The following is a 20,217-nucleotide window of genomic DNA, read 5'->3' as shown; positions in this document are numbered from 1 at the left end:
GGGAAACCAAACTTCACACCTGGGGATGGGCTGAAGTGTGCTTCTCTTTTTCCCAGGAGTAGGGGGCCATGTGGGATCAGCAGTGAGGCAGGATTGAGCACAGAGCCCCTCTGCTGTGATGCAGAGCTGATCTTCCAGCCATGCAGGGAAGCAATCAGGAGAGCACAGTCCTCCCACGCTGGGTCAGCAGAGCTGGCCATCAAGAGGGCTGCCAAAGCACACAAACACCCAGGTACGCACAAAGCCTGCTCCAGATGGCATCTGTCAGAGGGAGCCAGGAGCTGTCTGGGTCAGTGTGCTCCCCATGCATGATTTGGCTCTTCCCCATCCCCAGATATCTCCAAAATCCCTCATTCTGGTCCTGGTTCCAACACAGTGGTGATGTAATCCACTAAAATGCCTTTTCAGGACACGATCAACACTCCCACTGTGCTCCCCCCCTTCATTCAGCTTCCCCTCTGCCCATCTAAAGCCCTCACCAGGCACTTGAGCTACAGCTGCTTTCATACCCACGTGAACCAAAATGTTCTTGTCTGCACTGGCTGGTTCTCCATAATGTCTGCTCTCTGCCTCCACCACTTGCTCTACAGAGAGATCACAAGTTCAGAGCGAGCTCAAGCAGCCAGCATGGCCATATTTTGAAGAACAAGCTATGAAAAAGTGATCAGTGGTCAAAGTAAGCTGGGGCTGGGGTCTCTGGATGCAGGGCATCACTTTTGCCCAGCTTCAGAGCAACCATGGCTATGGGTACAATTAACAGGGCACATGAGAGCTCATCTGAGGCAGTGAATGTAGTACAGCTCCATCAGAAACCAGTCTCCCAAGCAGGTTAAAGCCCAGCAAAGTATCATGTCTTCTGTATTCATGGAGGCAGGGATGGAAAATGTAGATGCAGGGGGCAGGGAGAGCCTTTGTTTATCAGATCCGTAAGTGGAGCAGGCAGCAGTCACCCAGAGGCTGGGATTTCAGGCTCAGCTTTGGGGCTGGGGCCTCTCCCAGCTTTACCAGGTCTCCCAGCTCCTTTGGCTGCCGCTTCCAGACTGATGAGCATGTTTGTGGTTAACTCCATTTGCAGATTTAAAAATCAAACCCTGACACAGGAAATTAAAAGATAATGCAAGGAATTACTTAAAAAAAATTAATCTTTATTACTCTCCACTCCCAAGCTGCTAATAAAAAAATGTGTTCCCCATGCAGTCTCTATAAAAACAGGTTATAAAGCAGAGGAAGAGAAGAAAGCAGATGCTTTAAAAAACCATCTTTCACCCCTCCGCCCTGCCTGCCTGCCATAGCCATTCATCTATACCCATGTGTCAGCTCCCAGCAGCTTCCAACCCAGTCAGCCCTTTTTACCCTGCTAGGTAATTGTTCCCCATTTCACTCTGGTCCCCCCTGTCCTCCATGTTTTACACCTCCAGTTGATCAGCAACCCCAGTGCAGAGAGCAGCCTAGAAGCTGGTTTAATAGCACACCTTCCTTGCCCCAGGTATCTCTGAGCACTGTATAAACCAGGATGAATTATAGCTCATTACAGAAAGGGCAGGCATTTGGGAAGTAAACAAGGCAGCTATTACAGAAGCCAGCAATAGCACCACAACACCGAACCAGGGTTGATACATGGAGGAAACCATGCCTGAAAGAGAGGTCAAGGATCCTTGGCAGCTCTCAGAAACCAGTGTAAGAGACTGAGACGCAGGTGGCAACCGCACAGATTTATTCAGAAGATGCTTCTGTCTAGGAATGTGCTCAAGAAAGAAACATGGTCCTTGGTTCTAGCTGGTGCTGGAGCGGATGGAGCCAGAAATGGGACTGCATACCACTTTTTGTCTTGGACCTACCAAGAGCCACCACAATTGAACAAAACCTAGCACATGAGAGAGAAGAAGAAGCAAAAGCTATCAAACTCACCAGCTGTGTCTATGCTCCAGTAGAAGAAACAATCATGAGCACAGATCCATCTCCCGCTAGCCTTCTGGCCATCTCAGGAGTGTGTCTGCCCTGGGTGTGCTCAGGACACCCATCACCACTGCTCCTGCCAAAGAGGTGTCCCTGGGTCTGGTGGAAACACAGGCATGCCTGGAAGGAGCAGAGTACTTCACAGAAGGAGAAACCGAGAGACCAAGAGCTGCTACATCACACTACCAGCCCAGCATGAAAGGTGGCTCTCTTAGCTACTCCATGCCCAGAGCTGGGGCTGGGATGAAGGAGCCAAGCAGGCAACAGCAGTCCTCTGAACATGCTCTCATGGCCACTACTGCAAGAGCAGCCTTAGAAGACCCATAAAATCCAACCTCCTTATCCTGAGATGAGCAGTACAGGCACAAAACTCACCCCCTTCCCTCTCCCATGCAAAATGCAGAGGTTTTATCCCAGAAAAAGCAGCTCCACACCTACTCCTCATTGGGGATATAAGGAGTATTTGGCCTCTTCTGACTCCAGGAAGGAGAAACGCAGCCTGGAAATAAAGCACTGGCAAGGAACAGGTGCTGGGGGTGGAGAAAGAAGAAGGGCAGAAACACAAGCAGGCTCAAACACAAGGAAGAAACCCCCAAGGACAGAACGTGCCTGCTGGCTGGTACACCTGCGGTTCCCCAGCCAGGGGCAGAAGCAGAGTGGGGATGCCAGAGTACAGTGAGGCAGGAGGTGGCTTTCCGAGGGGAGGCTGACTGTGATTGATGGCACTGCGCTGCGTTCTCACTGATGTAGAAAATTAGAGAGCAATCGCTTCAGATATTGGCCCATGTGAGACACTTGTTGTGTCCATCTCCTGTACACAGGTGCCTCTCCTGGCACCTCTCCCTCCAGCTTGTAGGCTCATTATTCAGAGTGCTGAACTGGGAAAAGTAACACTGTGTTATGGGCTTTTTCTTTCTCCCCCAACTACTTGACTGTATTATTCTTGGGAATACGTAAGGTGCTGATTTCCTCAGTCAGCTACCCGAGGGGAAGTTTGTTTCATTCTTCTTGGCTAGGAAAAAGTAACCCTTCATATTTCACTTTCTTTCCTAGCCCAAGGCAGGGAAGAGGCTCTACAAAAGAAAAAGACGGGAGCCTTTTTTTTTTTTCAGGTGGAAACAACTCCCTAAAATGCAGCAAGTCATGCTTCACCCTGGGGCAGATCTGATTGTTGGTAACCACATTGAGCAATGCTACTCTGCTAATGTAGCCTTTGGCAGAATGGTCCCCTCTTGGCTTTCCATCCCTTTCGCCATTTAAACAGCTCCTGGTTTTCCTTCCCGTTTTTGTGTCTGCTTTCATCCCTTCATTGCCTCTCTGTTAGATGCCAAAAGAGCTTCAAAGTGGTCTTTAAGTGGTTTTAAAAAAATCTACGTATGCTTCCATATGAAATGATGAAGCCCATGGTCTAGATCAGCACAGGCTGGTGGGTCTTCAGGAGATGTGCTTCAGAGTGCTGTGAGGACTGCAGCTGGTGGCATGGTTATCCTTTTAACAGAGGACCAAGCAGGGCTGTGTTTGTCTTTTTGTGAGGAGCTCCCCAGTTCAGGAGCCTGGGCATTCCTGTTGGGTGATGAGCTTCGAAGCAGGGAAATTCTGAAGCCATTCTTCAGATACCCAAGAGCAAAAAAAGCAACCACAGGCAAGGAGACTACTGGGCCCTTGTCTTAAAACAATTCTACCCCTCAGTAGTGGGCAATCAGTTTTTTCTCAGCCAGGCACAGCATACCAGCTCATGTGCCAGTGTTTCCAAGCATGATAGAGGAACCTCTCTGACTGCTGCCAACACAATGCCAGACGAGCCCTACACTCCTACTGCACCTGGTAACCTCTCTTCAAACTCTCCAAGAGCTCCCAGGCAACTACACCAGTGTGGGGAGCAGCACAGGCTCTTCCACTTGTCTGGCATGGCTAGAAGAGACTGACAAAACAGGTTAGATGTGGGGACTCACATCTCTGGAAAGGGAAAGGAAATAGTTCAGTTTCCATCACAACTCCAAGCTCCACCACTGATTTTTCCTAACAGCTCTCCAGCTTGGGGAAATTGAGCTTGTTCACATATCAAAAGGTCAAATTGCTTTTTTTGCTCTTGGGTATCTCAAGAATGGCTTCAAAATTTCCCTGCTTTGAAGCTCATCACCCAACAGGAATGTCCTGAACATTCCTGAACTGGGGAGCTCCTCACAAAAAGACAAACACAACCCTGGTTTGTCCTCTGTTAAAAGGACAACCATGCCACCAGCTGCAGTCCTGCCAGCACTCTGAGAATCCCCTGGGTCAACTCACTGAGGGCTGGCAACAAGCAGCAAACATCAGATCCAAGCCAAAGCCTGAAGCACTCAAGAAATCCCCACAGGAAGATGACTTGAAACAAAGCGTCCCTCTCCCTTCCTCCCTCCCACATCCACCAGAGACTGACCCCAGAGCCCACTACCAGTTTTTCTAGTGGTGGAAGTCCCTTCTCAGGGTGCAGAACAATCCCCACATATTCCACCTTCTCCATCTGCTAATGGCTTCCTTCCACCCAGGCTGAGCCTCCCCCAACCTGAACTAATAGTAGGAAATTAGCATTAAAATGATAGCTTGCTATTAGTAGTGCCTCAGCTTCCTATCACACTCCAGGAACAGCAAATGACAGGCTGTGATTTCCCTGCCATGATGCAGGGGAGAAGGAGTGATGGCAGCCAGAAGTGCTGAAGTTACTCATGGAAAGTTTTAGGCTCATCTCTCCTATCCCAGCAGCCCCTTCCATTCCGCATCCCCATCGTGCTCATCCACCACACAGGCAATCCTACAAACAGATGGCACCTGGGCAGGAAAGCAGACAAATTGGCTCCCACCTGCAGGAGCAATAAGCTTTCAAAGCAGATGAGCACTCACTCGCCAAGAGCCCTGCAGTGTGGAGATGCCAGAGGAATCTGCCATCACCTGCCTTCCTCCCTCCTCACTGCTCAATGACTCCTGCTGCATTCTTGCCTGGTTGCAGGCATACAGCTGGCTCCTCCCAGGAGTCGGTGGCAAGAGGGGAAGGTTGTCCTGAATCAAGTGCCTAGAAGAGGTAATTCAGGCCGAGCATCAACGAAGCGATACTTTTTTCAAGTCAGCACAAAGCTTTGGCTTGGAGGGCTTGCAGCTAGCCTGAAGGAAGAGGGTTTTCTTGGGTCCTCACTGAACATCCATCTGTTTGTCATAGAAACAGCAAGCTCAAGCTGTTTCTTCTCTCCTCCTGCCAAAGCAGGGGTCTGCCCTCCCAGAAAATTCCCCTCCTTGACCAGATAGCTGTGGCAAAAGCATGGAAAGACTGATTTCATTTTCTGCCTGCCTGCTCCTCTGAGCCCACCTGGCTGAAAGCTTCTTAGTATGTCAAGGCCAGGGAAGCAGCTCGTGTACCAGACTGCAGAAAACAGAGAGGCAGGAGGAGATGAGCAAATCCATGGGTGTCAATGAAGGCTGTCATCTCCCTCTGGGTACCTGAGTGACCCTGCAGAGTTGTAGCACTGAGGATTTCATATATGGTGCATTCCTCCTTGCAGAGCCCCATAGTGCTGGTCATCTGCACCAGGGAAAGGGGACACAGTGAGGACAAGACATGCAGGAGCACGAGTGCTTTCAGCGCATATTACATGGAGTCATACACAACACTGCTGAAAACATCCATTCAAAGCTACATTTTGAAGCCACTTGGGTAAAGTCAATCTCTTCCACTCCATCCTTACCTCTCAAAAAGTGCCTGGACCAACAAGTGTCCTTGAACTCCAGCCTTCCAATTGCCTTGTAATAGGCCTAGAGATGGGATGAAAAAGGGAGAAGGAAGAGGATGGTAGGAAAAAGCAGGGTAAAACAGTTACCCCTTTCCCAGCATTCCTATTAGCAGCTGAGATGTGGGAGCAAGGAGAGGATTTATCTGATGATGGATAGCCCGCACATTTGTATCTTCACTGAGCCGTAGACCCAGTTCGGCAGACTCCTGACAGATGCAGATGGCAAAGCCATTTTTAATAAGGTGAAGAAAAAAGGGAAAAAGAAAAAAAAAAAAAACAAAACAAAATAAAGACAGGCTCCAGCTGGAAAAGATGCAAGACAGAATCAGGGCTAATAGAGAACCAGAATCTTGGATGAAATAAAGAAGCCCACCCCCTACCTCTATTTTCTACCATGGCCTGGCAGCAGCAGGGTCATTCTCTCCTCTGTAATCAGGTGGAAAATGAAAGCTGCACCCAGAACAGCACTATAGCTTTGCTGAACTGGTCCCTGAGGACAGAAAGCTGGCAGAGAGGCTGCTGGAACTCTTCTGGGCCCAAGCACTCTTCTACAAGATTAGCTCCCATTTCAGAGGAGGTGAGAGACAGCCTGCGGAGAACATTAACATGTTTGCCCCTCAGACCCTGATTTAGTTCAGGCCTGGCCCCCAAAGAGCACAGATGGCCCCCAGGACTCTGAATAGACATCCCTAGCAGACTTCCTGTTGATACAAGACTGCCAGCATGGCAAAGGACCATGCTGTGCAATGCTCCCATGACAGCAAACACGGCAACTCCCAATGGCCCTGATTTATCTCAGACAGTGACAAGGGCTTTCCCTCTGTCCCAGGCCACCGCACAGCAAAGAGACATCAGTGACACAGTGCTGCTTACCAACACAGCAAGAAAAGTGGTGATCAGCACAGTATACATCACCCTTTCAGCAGCTCGTATGCATGCCCTGCTTGTTACTAAAAGCCAGCGGTTCTTGATGTAAGCCAAGGGGACGGAAAGGAAGAAGTAACCTCACGAAGGGAAAGATTTCACCTCGACCAGTGACATCCTGCTATTGTCACTGCCAGCCACAACATCACCCTCTCAATGTGAAATCTAAGTTGACAGTGATACAGGGGAGGAGTAGAGAGGGCAGCAGTCTCTGCACACCCCTGCACAAGGCCTCTGCACAAAGCAAGAACCAGTAGCTCATCACCAGGTTACTGAACAAGTAGATCTTCCTTTTCTAGAGCCAAGGAATAATCTTTCCTTGAAGTTATCCCTCCTTCTGGGCAACTCTGTGGAGGATTTCATTTTGGTCTCTGTTGTATCCTCTTCCATTTCTGAAATAAAGAAACGTATGTAGAAGCCAAAACCTCCTTTGCAAAACAACACATGCATCCATAAGCTGAAGTCACCAAAGCCTGAAGAGTTTCTAGTGCCAAAGTCCGGGTGTGTTCAGACTCATTGGAGGTGCATTAAGCACCATTGAGCCCTACTGCCTGTGGCATTTCCAGCTGACATTCCCTCCTCTTGTCCCAGGAACAGGCAAGGACAGGGCTGGGCAGCGAGGTGTGGCGAAGGTTACTGCTGAGACCTGGTAAAAATGTCATCCAGCAACATATGCTTCAAAAAAGATTCATTCCCAAGCAGCCAGGCTCCATAATAAAAGTGTCAGAGCAGGCAACTTGCCTCCCCCCAACCTCATTGCCTCCAGATTTATCCTGTCTCAGGTCTCTCTCCCTCCGTAAGCCAGCACGTGCCTTTCCTTTCAATAGGCTGGCATTGAAACTCAGCCAGCTGAGACTGTAAGGGAAAAACTAAAAAATCCAGGTGAAGGGACTGGGGGGCAGAAAATGCTCGGAGCCAGGTTTTCCTCTAATTTTGGCTGCTCTCAGTTCTGAAAGGGAGGAGGGGGAAGCGAGAAGTACCCTAACATGAGAATGCTCCCAAACCAGAAGCCACCTGATTTTGTGTCCCAAACCAATGCTGTAGCTGCTAGGCTGTATCACCTCATTCTCAGGAAGCTCAAGTCACATAAAACTCATCTCAGAAGACATGAACATCTCTGTGCCTGTCACCCTCCCAGCCTCTTCTGAGGGCTGTGCATGTGGAGGGTACCCAGACAGCAAGGAGAGAGGATGAAGCTCCCTGTGAGTCATAGTCTTGGGGAGTGCTGAGCACTGGCTTGTCTTCACAGAGATATGACGTTAATGCAGTATTGCAGGCAGCCCCAAATACAGAAATGGGGGGCACAGGGGGAGAAGAGAGGAAGAGAGAGGTTAATGTTAACGGCTCTTTGCAAAGAGCTAAAAATACCCAGAATAGCCAGAGTTTCTGTTGTGTCTGGGCTTTTTTCTCTTTTCTTCCCCTCATCCCCCCAAAGGAATATGCCACATAAATTAGAATTATTTCCTTCCAACCTGCAAGACAGGACCAGGCAAAGCATCCTTCAGCTGTGAGTGAAAGAGACAGATCCTGTCTTTGTCGGGAGCACACCAGCCCCAGGGAGGTGAGGTGGAGGATGGCAGATACCAACTGCAGGGACCCTGCTGGCTAATCCTGGTAACCAGGAGAGACAGGTCTGTCCCAGCCTTCCAGCTAGGGTGTAGGGTATGTTTCTCCAATACAAAAGAGACATCAATAGCAGAAGTGAATGCTGGTTATCTTAACTGTCCTGAGGGGACGCAGGCCAAGAGCAGATGCCTGCAAAAGTGGGCTGTGGAACAGCTTTCCATGGAGCAGAGAAAAACTCCACTACTGCTAAGGCAGTCCTGTTATATTTGCAAAACTTGTTGCAGGAGGCAGAGCCCATGATACCTTCTGGACCTATGGACCTTATCATCCAAGGACACCTTTTTCTGGCCCATGCTAGGATACCCATTCAGGTACGTGGCTTGCAACCTAGCACCCTCTTCCTCCATTCCGCTAATAGCATGGAGAGAACCAGTTCGCTTCTAGCAATGAGTGCTCATCCATAGGCAAGAGAAAAACCAAAGCCACCCCCACCATGCTACAAAAGCGCTGCTTCAGTGTGTCACAGCAGTTTCTCACATCTGGATGAGACAGCACTTAAAGTGTTGCAGCTGGCACCAGCTCCTCAGCATCTCCTAATCCTGTTAATGCCAGGCAGGGGAGAGGTCTGGCAGTCGAGGTGAAGGGGCACTTCATCTCCATCAGGTTCTCCTCCGCTAATGAAAATGTTCCGCTAGTGTGTCCTCAGGAAGGTTTCCTACAGCTCCAGCCCCTGTGTGATTGAAGGCTAATCTTGGTTCCTGTTGGCTGAATGGCAGCCCATGAGGAAGGTGATGTATTGTGTTTCACTTCAACTCGACATTTAATGGTGCTGGAAAAAGAAGAAAAAGCACCAGATGTTTATAGATTGTAAGTGATCTCTTCCTGTAACACAGAGAGAGGGCAAGGCAGGAACAGGGGTCTCACGGACTGGGATCACAGTGCACCCCTATAAATTCAACCCCTCTTCAAAGGGCTATTTCATGTGCCAGTGTGACTCCCTCCAAGAAGCAGTCCAGCTGATTACACGTGGCCACAAGAGGCAACATGTCCTGTAGCCACTCTGTGGGTCATGACAGGCCTCCAATGAGCTCCCCATCATCAGTCTGGTCAGTGCAGTGGCTGGGAAAAAGGACAAGGTCTGGAGGGCAGGCTATTTGGGGTGAGGGAGGAGAGCACATAGCAGGGGCTTGGTACTCACAGGCAGTGGCCTTGGCTCCTCTGGCTGGCTTTGAACTAGTCTTTGAAGCCTCAAGATGTGAGTTTTCCAATCTGCGGTGTTAGCTTTCTTTTAAAATGCTGAGAGACCTACCCATAAAAAACGGAGAGAAAAAAATCAAGATTACAATCCTTTTGCTGGTGTGTTGCTCACACTCAAGGAGAAGCCCGGCTCCAAGACACACCAATCTTTCCCCTCTGCTCCAGAGCCACAGCTCCAGATCATCCCCACCAACTGTTGCTCTCCTGCTGTGTCTGCCCTTGCTGGAACAAACCAATTACCCATCATAGGACCTTCTACCTGCAAATCTTTGCAGCTTTTCTACTCCTTTCTTGCCCCTACAAAACCACCAATGTTTGTTGAGGACACCGAAACACAATACAACCTCTCCTGTTTGCTTTCCTTTCTCCTCCTCCCCCTTTTCGTATCTTTTCCCAGCTCTGCCTGCCACTGGCACTGGATGTGGGATGCTTACCACAGACCACACAAAATGTGTCCTCCAACAGCTAAATCTGGAGGAGAAGGAGAAACTAAGAAATCAGGAAGAAAAAGAAAAAAACTTCCAATTACTGGCAATTAGCTCTACTCAGTGCTTAGCCACTGCACACCATGCCCCAGACACAAATCACTCTGGTAGGTGAGCACACAGGGTAGCACATAACATACCTGCACACACAGTACACTCAGGGTGCTTGCTGAAAGTATTCCAACCCATTTGGTCACCAATGGCTGCAGCCCTTTTGGGGGCCTCCTATAGCCCAGTCTAATTGTGGATGGTACTTTTCTCTGCTCCCATGAGCTGTGGTCCAAGCAAAGACAAAGGCACTTGCTGAGAGCTGAAGCCCAGCACATGAAATTGTCTGAGAGATGTCCATCCTCATGCCCAGACCCACCTGTCTGGGTTATCTGGCTGTTTTTCTTCCGATATCAGCTACAGACAGCGCTATGGGATGCCTGTTGATGCAGTTGCAGAGGGAACAGCCCTTGCTGACAGACACCTTCTCCTCCACCGGAGGACATGCTTCGCTCCCAGCCAGAGGGAAAGTGGAGGCACCCAGCACACTGCCACAGCAGAGGAGGCACTCAGCCAGCCACTAATGCTTCCTACTGTCTTGGAGCAAAGGGATGAATTAGCTTTTATTAGCTCTTTCGAAAAGCACATCACTCCTGCCCTTTCCACCTTGCGCAAGACTCAGCTGTGCAGCAAGTGAAGCAGAACCAACTTACCTCTGTGCCAGCAGTCCCAAACTCCTCTTGGGTCCTGTATAAATCTTATGAATTTTAAATCTTAGACAAGGTGGGAGTTAGGATAGAGCAATCCTCCTAAGGTGCTGCAGGGCCCTTGCTGCCCCAGAGTTCTTTAAGAAAGATCGATGCTTGGCTTTTTCATACAGATCTCTCAGGTGGCACCGCACATGGCCCGAAGAAGGGCATGGTCTCCACGCCAAGCCAGAGCCACTGCACAGTCCCTACTGCAGACACCCAGACTTGGAGCTGTTATTTGGGATTGGTCGGCAGTTTTTCACTGAGCACTCCTGCCATGCAATGTATTCCTCACCCCCAGCACCCAGCCATAAGCAGGGCTGAGGGATGGTGCTGCTCCAGAGAAGTCTCTCTGAAGTCACTCTGGGGCTTGTTAGCAGAGTGATAAAGGGGATGAATGGCCTCAGAGAAATGCTCTATTTCCTGCTGTGGCATTCATTATCCTTTAGCCTGGCAATTCTTCACACCAGCCAAGAGCCCTGGGCTTGCTCGTTTATTGTCCTCAGGGGCTGTCTTTCGCAAGAGGCCAAGCTCTGTACTTGCACTCATCGCCCCAGGCAGCTCAAGCGTGCCTGAGGAGCCCTCAGCATGGCATGCAAGACGGCTGGGGGCAGAGCAGCTCTTCTCCTGGGTACGTTTTGAGCTCAGCGCCTTCCTCCCACCCAACCAGCTTGCTTTCCCAAACTCACAATTTAGTGATCTGAACCACAGCTGCCCCTCCAGATCTGCAGGAAACAGAGCTGGGCACGTTTTCAGCCTAATTTCCCAAGAAGTGCAAAGCATATGCACTCCTGCTGCATCAGTCTGTCCTCTGCCCACTCCCCGCAACTTCTGACACAGCAAACAGATTTCAACCTGATCTGACAGAGACAGAGGTCTGAGAGACAGTCAGAGTCTATAAATTTCATGGGAACAGACTGTTAAAGAGAGAAGAGACATTATTAGCACCTTCCAAACTGTAGTGTATCATCCCTTATTAGACATCAGACAATCTGTGTGGGAGAAGGAGTGATGCTATAAATACCCCAGTAAGGGGAGATGCTCCATTCAGCACAAGCAGCTTACTAGACACTAGAGAATCCAAACTCAAGTGATATATCCACAAGAAATGAGACTTCATGGATCCCACTGCACACAGTACTAACGGGTGAAGGTTTCAAGCCTGCTCAGCTGACAGGAGAGACAGCCAGCTAAGATGGCATGTTAGCCTTTTCAAAGGCTTTTCAAAGACTCTGGAACCAGGCCGTGTGCTTTTTCCTTGCTGGGGGCCAGTGTGCAAGCTGAGGTCCTGCTGCATTTCCAGCTTGAATTGCCACCCCAGACTTATGGATTAGTTCAGATGCTCCCTGAAATGGAAGAGACATGCCCAGGTCAAAGGGGGAGCACTGATGGGCTCTGTCCCTGCAACCCTCTCATTGCGTCTCTGCCACACAGAGAGAGATTTCACCTTCCACCAAGATGTTTCATCCACTTCCAGCAAGTGCCAGCAACTGCCAGCAAGTGGGAAGGCAGCCCCAAGTCAAAGCAGCCACCCAGGGAACTCACAACAGTATCACACATCAAACTACCCATTAGCACGTTGACTGATTAGTGGCATTTGTTATTGTGTAAGAGGGTGCCTGTTCCTCTACATATAGGTCCTTTCTGCAGACCAGATCAACTCACCAACCCCAAGTACAAATCTGCAAGCCAGTGCCAGCACAGAGCTGGCAGGCAGCAGCATGGGTGCAAAGCTCAGCCTTCCCCTGGCAGGACAGAGTAAGTCCTAGCGACCCTTCCTCTTCCTTCTAAAGGATGAAGGGGACACAACAGTCTCTTGGTTCTCCTTTAAAGTCAGTTAAACAGTCTGCACATTACACAGTGTGATACAGCCTTGGGAGAGCAACACCAAGAAGCTATTTAGTAGACCTGCCGGCTGGCTTTCCTTGCTCACCTCCTTTCAGTGACCCAATTAGGAGACCCTCATTAGGCTGTTTCAGTGAGAACCTGGAGCTGGTTTTGCTGGGACCTCACATCACTCGTCACCACTCTCTAGCATAGGAAGAATTAGCAAGAAGCACATGGTACATGGCAAGGCAGCAAAGATGACTGGAGCTTGCGGAGGCTGACCCCATTGCAAAGAAGCCAAACCTTACATGCAATTTGGGGACAGAGTGGGGCAATCCCTGTGCTCATTTAGGATCTGTACTGCCCCAGTTGTCATCTGTTCATGGTGTCATTTCCAGCCTCGCTCATTCCAGAGTCCTGGAAGTAATCAAGAAGTGGAAAATAGCCCTTTTCCCTCCAGCTCCTATGTGACACTGGCCCAGCTGGCCAGATGCATTCTGGGGCTTCTCTGAATCACCTGGTAAAGGCCAAGTCCCAGGATGTGCTGTCAGCCTGGTGGATCACGTATCACTTGTCCTTGCAGGGCTTCAGTTCCACAGAAAGAGTATTTAAGCATACACTACAGCACATCCTTTATTCCAAAAAAAGGATTTACACTTCAGGGCTGCTTGACTCCCTGTTTCACCCAACAAAAGGAGTGATGGGGATTGAATCCAGGCTTGCGTTCATTAAAAACAAAAAAAAAAAAACAAAAAAAAAAGAGAAAATCCAGAAATCCAGTCACTCTGCCTTAATTGTTCTGATCCAACCTTTCACAGTGTTGCATTGAGCTAAAGGGCTGCACCTGAAAGTATGCCAAGAGTGGCATGAAATGTTAATGTTGCAATTAAAACAATATGAATATTGCAGCACTGCTCTGCTGCTCCCCATCCACTGAACAATTTTCATTCAATGGAAGTCAAGTTACATTTGAGGAAATAATGAGGTCTGCTAATTAAGTCTGGCCTAGGAAGACAGCAGTCTTAAAAGGGGGGAAAAAAATCAGATCTCCCCCAAATATATACATTCATTGCTTATTATCTGCAGAGGGAAATCATTAACGCTGCACAATGCCAGGATCACAGGTCAGCACCCATAGTCTTATTGCACACATCTAGAGGAAATTATCTTTTTAATGATAAAACACATAAGTCAGGACCTGCCTTGTCCCTAGGAGCTGAGTGGGGAATGCCAGGCTGACACTTTCTATACTCTGAATGCAGAAAGCAGGTACCTGACAGTGAATGCCGAAACCAGGCTGGGCTAGTGAGAGGCAGGCAGGGGCTCCAAGGAGCTGAAGTCTGCAGATTGCATTCAGCTGACACAAGACAAATCCCACCTTGTACACAGGGAAGGGATTTTTCCTCCCCAGCCACCGAGACAACTGACTGACAGTGACACTAACTTGAGCTCGTGGAAGCCATATGGAAAGAGACTGCTGGGTCAGTCCTAGGGGGACAAAGACTGGTCAGGCTCATCTCATCTCTAACACGAGGCAACAGGGGAAGACCCCCCTTCCTGCCCCTTGCATCCACCAGTTGCTGCCCCAAGCCACTGCAGTAACACTGCACCCACCAGTTGCTTTCCCAAGCGTGCGTTGCAGTAACATGAGGACACAGCAATAGACCAGAAATCAGAAACATCAAGTCCAGGGGTCCCAAGGGAAATCTGTATCAATGCATCACACCCACAGCTTCCCCACCTTCTTGTCTTTATCATCTTCCCAAATATCTTTATCCATGACTGTTGCTGGGACTGCCATTGTGATTCCCCAGTCCACGCAACAGCAGAGGGAGGTTGAGGTGGGGAGAGTGTGGCATCATGCATATTTCTTGGGAAGAGCAGAGCTGGGAATAGGCCCACCATAACTTCCTGCTGATTCATCTGCCTTTTCTCTTTGACTTTCAGGAGCGTACAAGACCTACTCATCCTACAGGCTTGAACTTTGCCATTAGACCCAATTTGACAAACCAGCGTGGAGTTGTCTAGGGACTACAGAGCAGCTTGCTGTGTAAAGAGCAGGCTATGTTAGTCCAAACCTCTCCTGCTGCTGGAGAAACACCCTTCCCAGTTCCCCAGAAGAAAATTCATCCACTGGAGGTGTGAAACAAGGCACCAGAATTGCGGTTCATTCCTTCACCACTGCTGACACTCTGAACCAGGTAAGATCCTTGGAAACACAAAGATCCAAATGAGGGGAACTCAAACCATCAGGAAAGGAAACGCTTCATTTGAAAGAGGAGAAAAATACAAATGAAAAGATCAGAAAGGACCTTCTAGGTCCTAGATTGTCCTAAGGGACTCAGATACCATCTGTGGCCTCCTGGAGATGGAAGAGAAATAAACTTATTTGCTAATCAAGGTCCGACCAGGAGGATGCCTTCACCCTGACCACAGCAACAGCAGCAGCTCACTGTTTTGTGGATGAATAGGTGGTCTCCTCCATCCAGCCTGTTTCTCACTGTATTTCAAGATGAACCAGCACTTGCTGCTACCAAGTGTCTGTTCTGCAATAAAGAGCAATAAACATGCCAGAGTAATTAATGTCTTAACAACTTATTACAATCCTCAGATAATTAATCACAAAAGCTAAACATGCTGTCTCACCCTCCTAATGTGTTAATGCTCTAATTATTATGCCTCAATTAAGGGAAAGTCAGCGCTCCTTGCTTAGAAGTGCATGCTTAATAAGGGTGCTTCAATGTAGGCAAGTTGAAGTGGGAAGGGAGGGGGTGATGGGGGTTAAGGAAGAGGACACCATTTTTAATGAGGTTTCACGGGTGGCTCGAGGCAAAGAATTGACAGCCTGTATCTGGGATCTCACACACGACTGCATGGGGAACTGGGGGCCATCTGCAGTGGCTCTCTACTCCACTTCCCACCAGGCTATTTATAGAAGAAGCAGTATGTGGGACAGACAAGACAGGGACTGGAAATGAGCGGTTACACTGTGGATCTGGACAGTGCTAGACAGCAGAGCTGGCAGCTCGCAGAGCAGCCAGCAACAGGAGCTGGTGGTCTCCACTATCCAGCCCACTTACTGCCTTATTTCCAGACACACAGGCACTTGCCACCACTCCTGTCATATGTAAAGGCTCTCCAGCACAATCCTCTACCCTTGATGTACCTTGCCTCCAAACAAGCTAGCTCTGGGCCATCACTTGGAGATGATAAAAATAGTCCCTGAAACCCACGATTACTAAGGGTTGTGACAGAGCAACTCATCTCATTTCAGCCATTGCCTGGTGGTTTTCCTTTCATTCCTTTGTTGCATGAGGGAACAGAAAGATGTGTCTCAAAGAACCCACCATTAAAACAGCCTTGATTTATAGGCAGGGAAACAGAAGGCCAAGGAAAGGCACTCTGCAGGGGACTTCGGTGGTCGCTACCACTGAATCTGCTTTTCCGGTGCCTGGCTCTGAACCTCAGAAAGAGGTTCTTGGTGGAGAGGAGCTTGAGCAGAGTTAAACAGAGAATGTAGGACCTGGACCCCTCACTGTGCGACAGCAAGAGGTCCCCACTGCACTCAAGACACAGCTTTTCATGCATATGATCCTCATTCTTAAGAAAAACTTTCAGTACGAAGTATAGTCAAAGCAAACATGGCATCACCTCTATTACACCCTGCAGAAGTGGTGTCCCTAGAGAGCAAAGCACTCAAGATACAGGACTCAGAGAGAGATGGCACAGATCAGCAATGAAGCAATCAGGGGAAGCTGGGACCAGAAGGGCCAGGCTCCAGATCCTGGTAGCATACAAGATCTGCAACAGAAGAATGGCTGAAGCCCAACTCTCCCAAACAAAGCCTATTAAAATTTTATTTTTCAAATAAAAAGCTTTTGAAACAACTCCCTTGCTCAGGTGGGTCTTCAAATGTAAGAAAGCTCTCCCTGAACCAGCCTGGTTTCTGCTCCATCCAGGCTTTTCCAAATTTCTCAGACAAAGGAATCACCAGAAGCATTTCCAGCCTAGGTTTGACTGGAAAATGATTTTATTTCCTAAAAAAATAACACACTATGTAGGTTTGGATGGTTTCTCTGAGGAATAAGGGAGAGGGAATACAAAACAAAACAACCTGGAGGGGACATGAATTTTAAAAGCCATGAAGAGTTTTAGTTTTCAAATAATCAAAATGAAAAAGTATTTCACATACTCATTTCCACAAAAATAATTCTGTCACCCTGATTCCTTGGCGATGTCTCATGAAAAACAAAAGCAAGCTCTCCACCTCTGCCCACTTCACCTCTGAAACCAGAACCTGCTGGAAGTTTGACTGGAGTAAAAGGGGCTGATGTCTCCCCGTAAAGGCAGCCTGTGGATCCTCCAGGGATGAGAGCTCCAAAGGACTTGTGTGTTGGCCCTCTCTGCACGCTGCTTTCCACTCCAGCATCAGTCTTGATCTGCCCAGACTTTCCTTCACCTCTTTGATGAAGATGACTTTAGACATCCAACCATAGTTCCCCACACTCGGCTGGAGGCACTGCAGCACTTTATCTCAGCAGCTTCACTTCACTCTGCTGCATGAAGACTCCGCCAGAACCCAACCCATCCTGCAAAACCTGACCATCCACAACAGGGCCATCAAAATCATTGAAATCTGAGCAAACACCACTTCACTAGGGACATACAAGGTATATGACGCCTCTTGGGGAACCGAAGGATCCTTCTGCTGCTATTTGCACTGACTGATGGACTGGGGAATTTTTCCATGGCTGCTGGCATCTATATTTTTCATCTATGCTGAAACAGCTGTGTTCAGAGATGAGACTGTTGCCTTCTTTCTTTTCAAACATACTATCCAAGTCTCTCAGGCATTGTAAGAAAGCAGCTAAGTGGTTTTGTACCTCACCACTCACCACTGGCCACTAAAGTGCTCACTTGAACACACAGACAATTGAAGACAATTAGTTCTGGGGCTAGAAATTTTGGCTTGGTTGTAACAGATTTGACCTATTGCAAAGCATCAAGTCTGGTGCCAGGAGTTTTGGAGAACTTGTCTGGCTTATGTTAGTATTGTGTGGGGTTGGAAAAAAGAGCGCAGTAACACAGCTTCTATGCCAGGGTATTTTCCCCGGGATGCTCTGGGCCCTGTTTAGCCTGTACCCACCACCAGTATGAGAAAAGGCATCAAATCTGAGCCTTCGTCCCAGTACAGTGGACATATGTTCACAGTAATCCTCACTGTGGCCAGGCTGAACATGCTCCCATTCACATTGGAGCAGATGAAATGGAGAAGGGAATCACCATTCATCATGCCTTTTTGCACCTTCCCCAGATGAACTTGGGATCAGCTTCTTGGAGATCTGCTCCCAGACATGCTCACACAAAACACTTGCACCCAGCAAGCACATGTGAGCATGTTCTCAGCGCCCTACAGCAGGGCTTGGATTCTGAAGGCAACCTCTGGAGGAGAGCATATAACCATTACATAAATAGATACAAGATGTAATGACCATCAGATAAAACAGCATCACTGCTTCTCAGAAACACGGTGGGCCCCGAGTGGGTTAAAGTAAAGTACTGGGCCATGAACAAAGGAGGTGCCACTGGAACCCAGATGCCCCCAAACCAACCCTCACAGACTTTCTGAGCTCAGCTTACCCCATCCCTCTGCTTGCTTCCTTTAAGACAGCATGCAGCATGACTGATACACCAACCACAGCAACTGCTTAAGCAAGCAGGCACAATGTTAACCCTTTATTTCCCAGTATCATGACAGCTGGGAAACCCACTCTGGTCCAGATTTTGTTACAACCCTGCTGGTTTTTATCCTTGTTTACTAGCATTATTTTTAATGGCTTTCCCTACATTAACGTTGTCTTGAACCAGTTGGAGAAAGATTCCTGCTCACTTGCCTTCTGGAGAACAGTCTGGGTAATTTTCCCTCATCATATAACAGTCTGTCGGGGATCCTCAGGAACTACAGCCTTACTGTGTACTTTGTTGAGGGCAATAAACTTCCCAAGGCTGCAGAAGGAGGATTTACACATCCCTGAATACACTACCTGTTCTTTATTAAGTTTGAGTCTTGGCTTGTGCTGGTCCAGCAGGTGGAAATTTCTTCCTCCTGCTCAGCATGGAACTACTGAGCCTGCACCAAGGAAACGTAATGCTTACAGGCAAAGTGGCAACCTCCCCAAGTCTGGGAAGCTTTGGGCTGGCTTCATCACTGAGTCTCATTTTACCTGGAATCATTGAACATGCCTGTGAAATATGCCCTGAAAGAGAGATGACGGTGCTGGAATACACATGGAGAATGTTTCAGAGAGGTGGGAAGCAGGAAGAGAGGACACCTTGCTCTTTGCACCAGCCCTCTGCAATGCGACACCCAACTCTGCCCACGCTGGCAGAGCTGGGCATTGCCAAACAGGCAGTGCCCCTGTTTGTACTGTCTCATTGTCCCACATACATTTACAGCAGGGAGTGGAAGTGAGGATGATGCAATACCTGAGATTTCTCCCTCCTGTTCACTCACCCTCTTCTCACCTCTGGCTCCTTCCAGCCACCATCCCGGCTTCCTGAAGGAGACATCAGAACTCAATCCAGGCTGAGCTCTGCTGGAGAGAAAAAGATTGCCCTTCCCTTTGCCCACCAGATGCCATGAGCTGTGGTCCCTCCTTTCTCCAGCTCACAGAAAGGTGTGACAGCTCAGGCCATGGGAAGGAAAACACTCAAGACTCTTTCAGCACCATTCTCTCCCTGTTAAAAAAACAAACAGGACAACCGCTCTTTCCACCAAAGAAATGCAGGCATGTTTCCAAAGTTTTTCGTCTGACAGCATGAAAAAGGGATATGGTTAGACCAAGGGAAGCTATTTGATGTATCACATGATACCCATACTTTAAAAGTACAGATGTTCCCTCCATGCTCCAAGGGGCAATTTGGAAGACAGAGGGCTCAAAAAATCCCACTATATCCAACCACAAGCACCTGGGCTGCTGTAGAGAGTGTTGCCATGGAAAGATGAGGCAGGCAGCAGCGAGATGGCTGGAGTATTCCTACCAATTAACATGAAGAATTTTGACTGCTTTGCTGTATCTTCTGCAAGAGCCTAGCAACCACCTCAAAAGCGTTATTCACACATCTGAAAAGCGTTTAGCAGGGTTACATGCCTAGTAAGCTATGCAAACAGGGAGGGACAGCTCTCCAGACAAGGCCTCCCCAGCACAGGCACACCGTATGTATGCATCTTGGGCACCTCAACTCCTGCTCCAGGAGGCTCACGCATTAGGCGCGGGCAGTCACTGGATCACACAGGACACCAGAGCGAGATCACAGGGCAAGGAAGGGAGTAACATTCAGGAAACAGAGCCACAGCTGCAGGAAGGAGAAGACCTGAAGAAGGAACTAGATGTCTTCCCTTCAAGGGAAAAAAATAGGGCAGCTTGTCATTGCTCAATTCTCAGTCTTGGCTGGAGAATCCGAGTCAGTCTGCAGCATAGGTTCATTTCAAATGTACTGTTTCCACCAAGGCTCCTTCTGCTCTGCCCTAATAAAACAGGAGAAACAAGACCCCCGAGATACCTTACAGCATCTCTACTAGACACTAGAGTGAGTGACTCAAAGGCCACAGCATCCTACCTACTTCCACCTGAAGTAAAGGCAGATGTACCAGTCTAGCCTCTTCCACAAAAGGGACACTACAGACTGACAAAAAACAGCTTT

At 48.7% G+C, this 20,217-nt stretch overlaps 1 long non-coding RNA gene across 6 annotated transcripts; it reads right to left on the bottom strand.

Moving 5' to 3' along the window:
* Nucleotides 1-7,902: 7,902 nt before the first annotated feature.
* LOC130608789 (uncharacterized) lies at nt 7,903-19,257 on the bottom strand. 6 transcript variants are annotated; one of them, XR_008974641.1, is made up of 4 exons: nt 19,039-19,257; nt 14,255-14,722; nt 9,406-9,512; nt 7,903-9,036 (listed from the first exon to the last, which is right to left on the bottom strand). It is a non-coding gene; the product is annotated as an uncharacterized LOC130608789 (long non-coding RNA). The 6 variants fall into 6 exon arrangements; XR_008974642.1 differs by lacking the exon at nt 19,039-19,257 and adding an exon at nt 18,558-18,793; XR_008974643.1 differs by lacking the exon at nt 19,039-19,257 and adding an exon at nt 12,620-13,231 and having other exon boundaries at nt 14,255-14,872.
* Between the last annotated feature and the right edge of the window lie 960 nt (nt 19,258-20,217).

Source organism: Pezoporus wallicus, unplaced genomic scaffold, assembly GCF_028554395.1.
Source record: "Pezoporus wallicus isolate ANWC-B61680 ecotype Strahan unplaced genomic scaffold, APGP_CSIRO_Pwel_v1 scaffold_7107, whole genome shotgun sequence".
Taxonomy (NCBI): Eukaryota; Metazoa; Chordata; class Aves; order Psittaciformes; family Psittacidae; genus Pezoporus; species Pezoporus wallicus.
The sequence above is the reverse complement of the archived record's forward strand: the minus strand, read 5'-3'. Positions and strand labels throughout refer to the sequence as shown.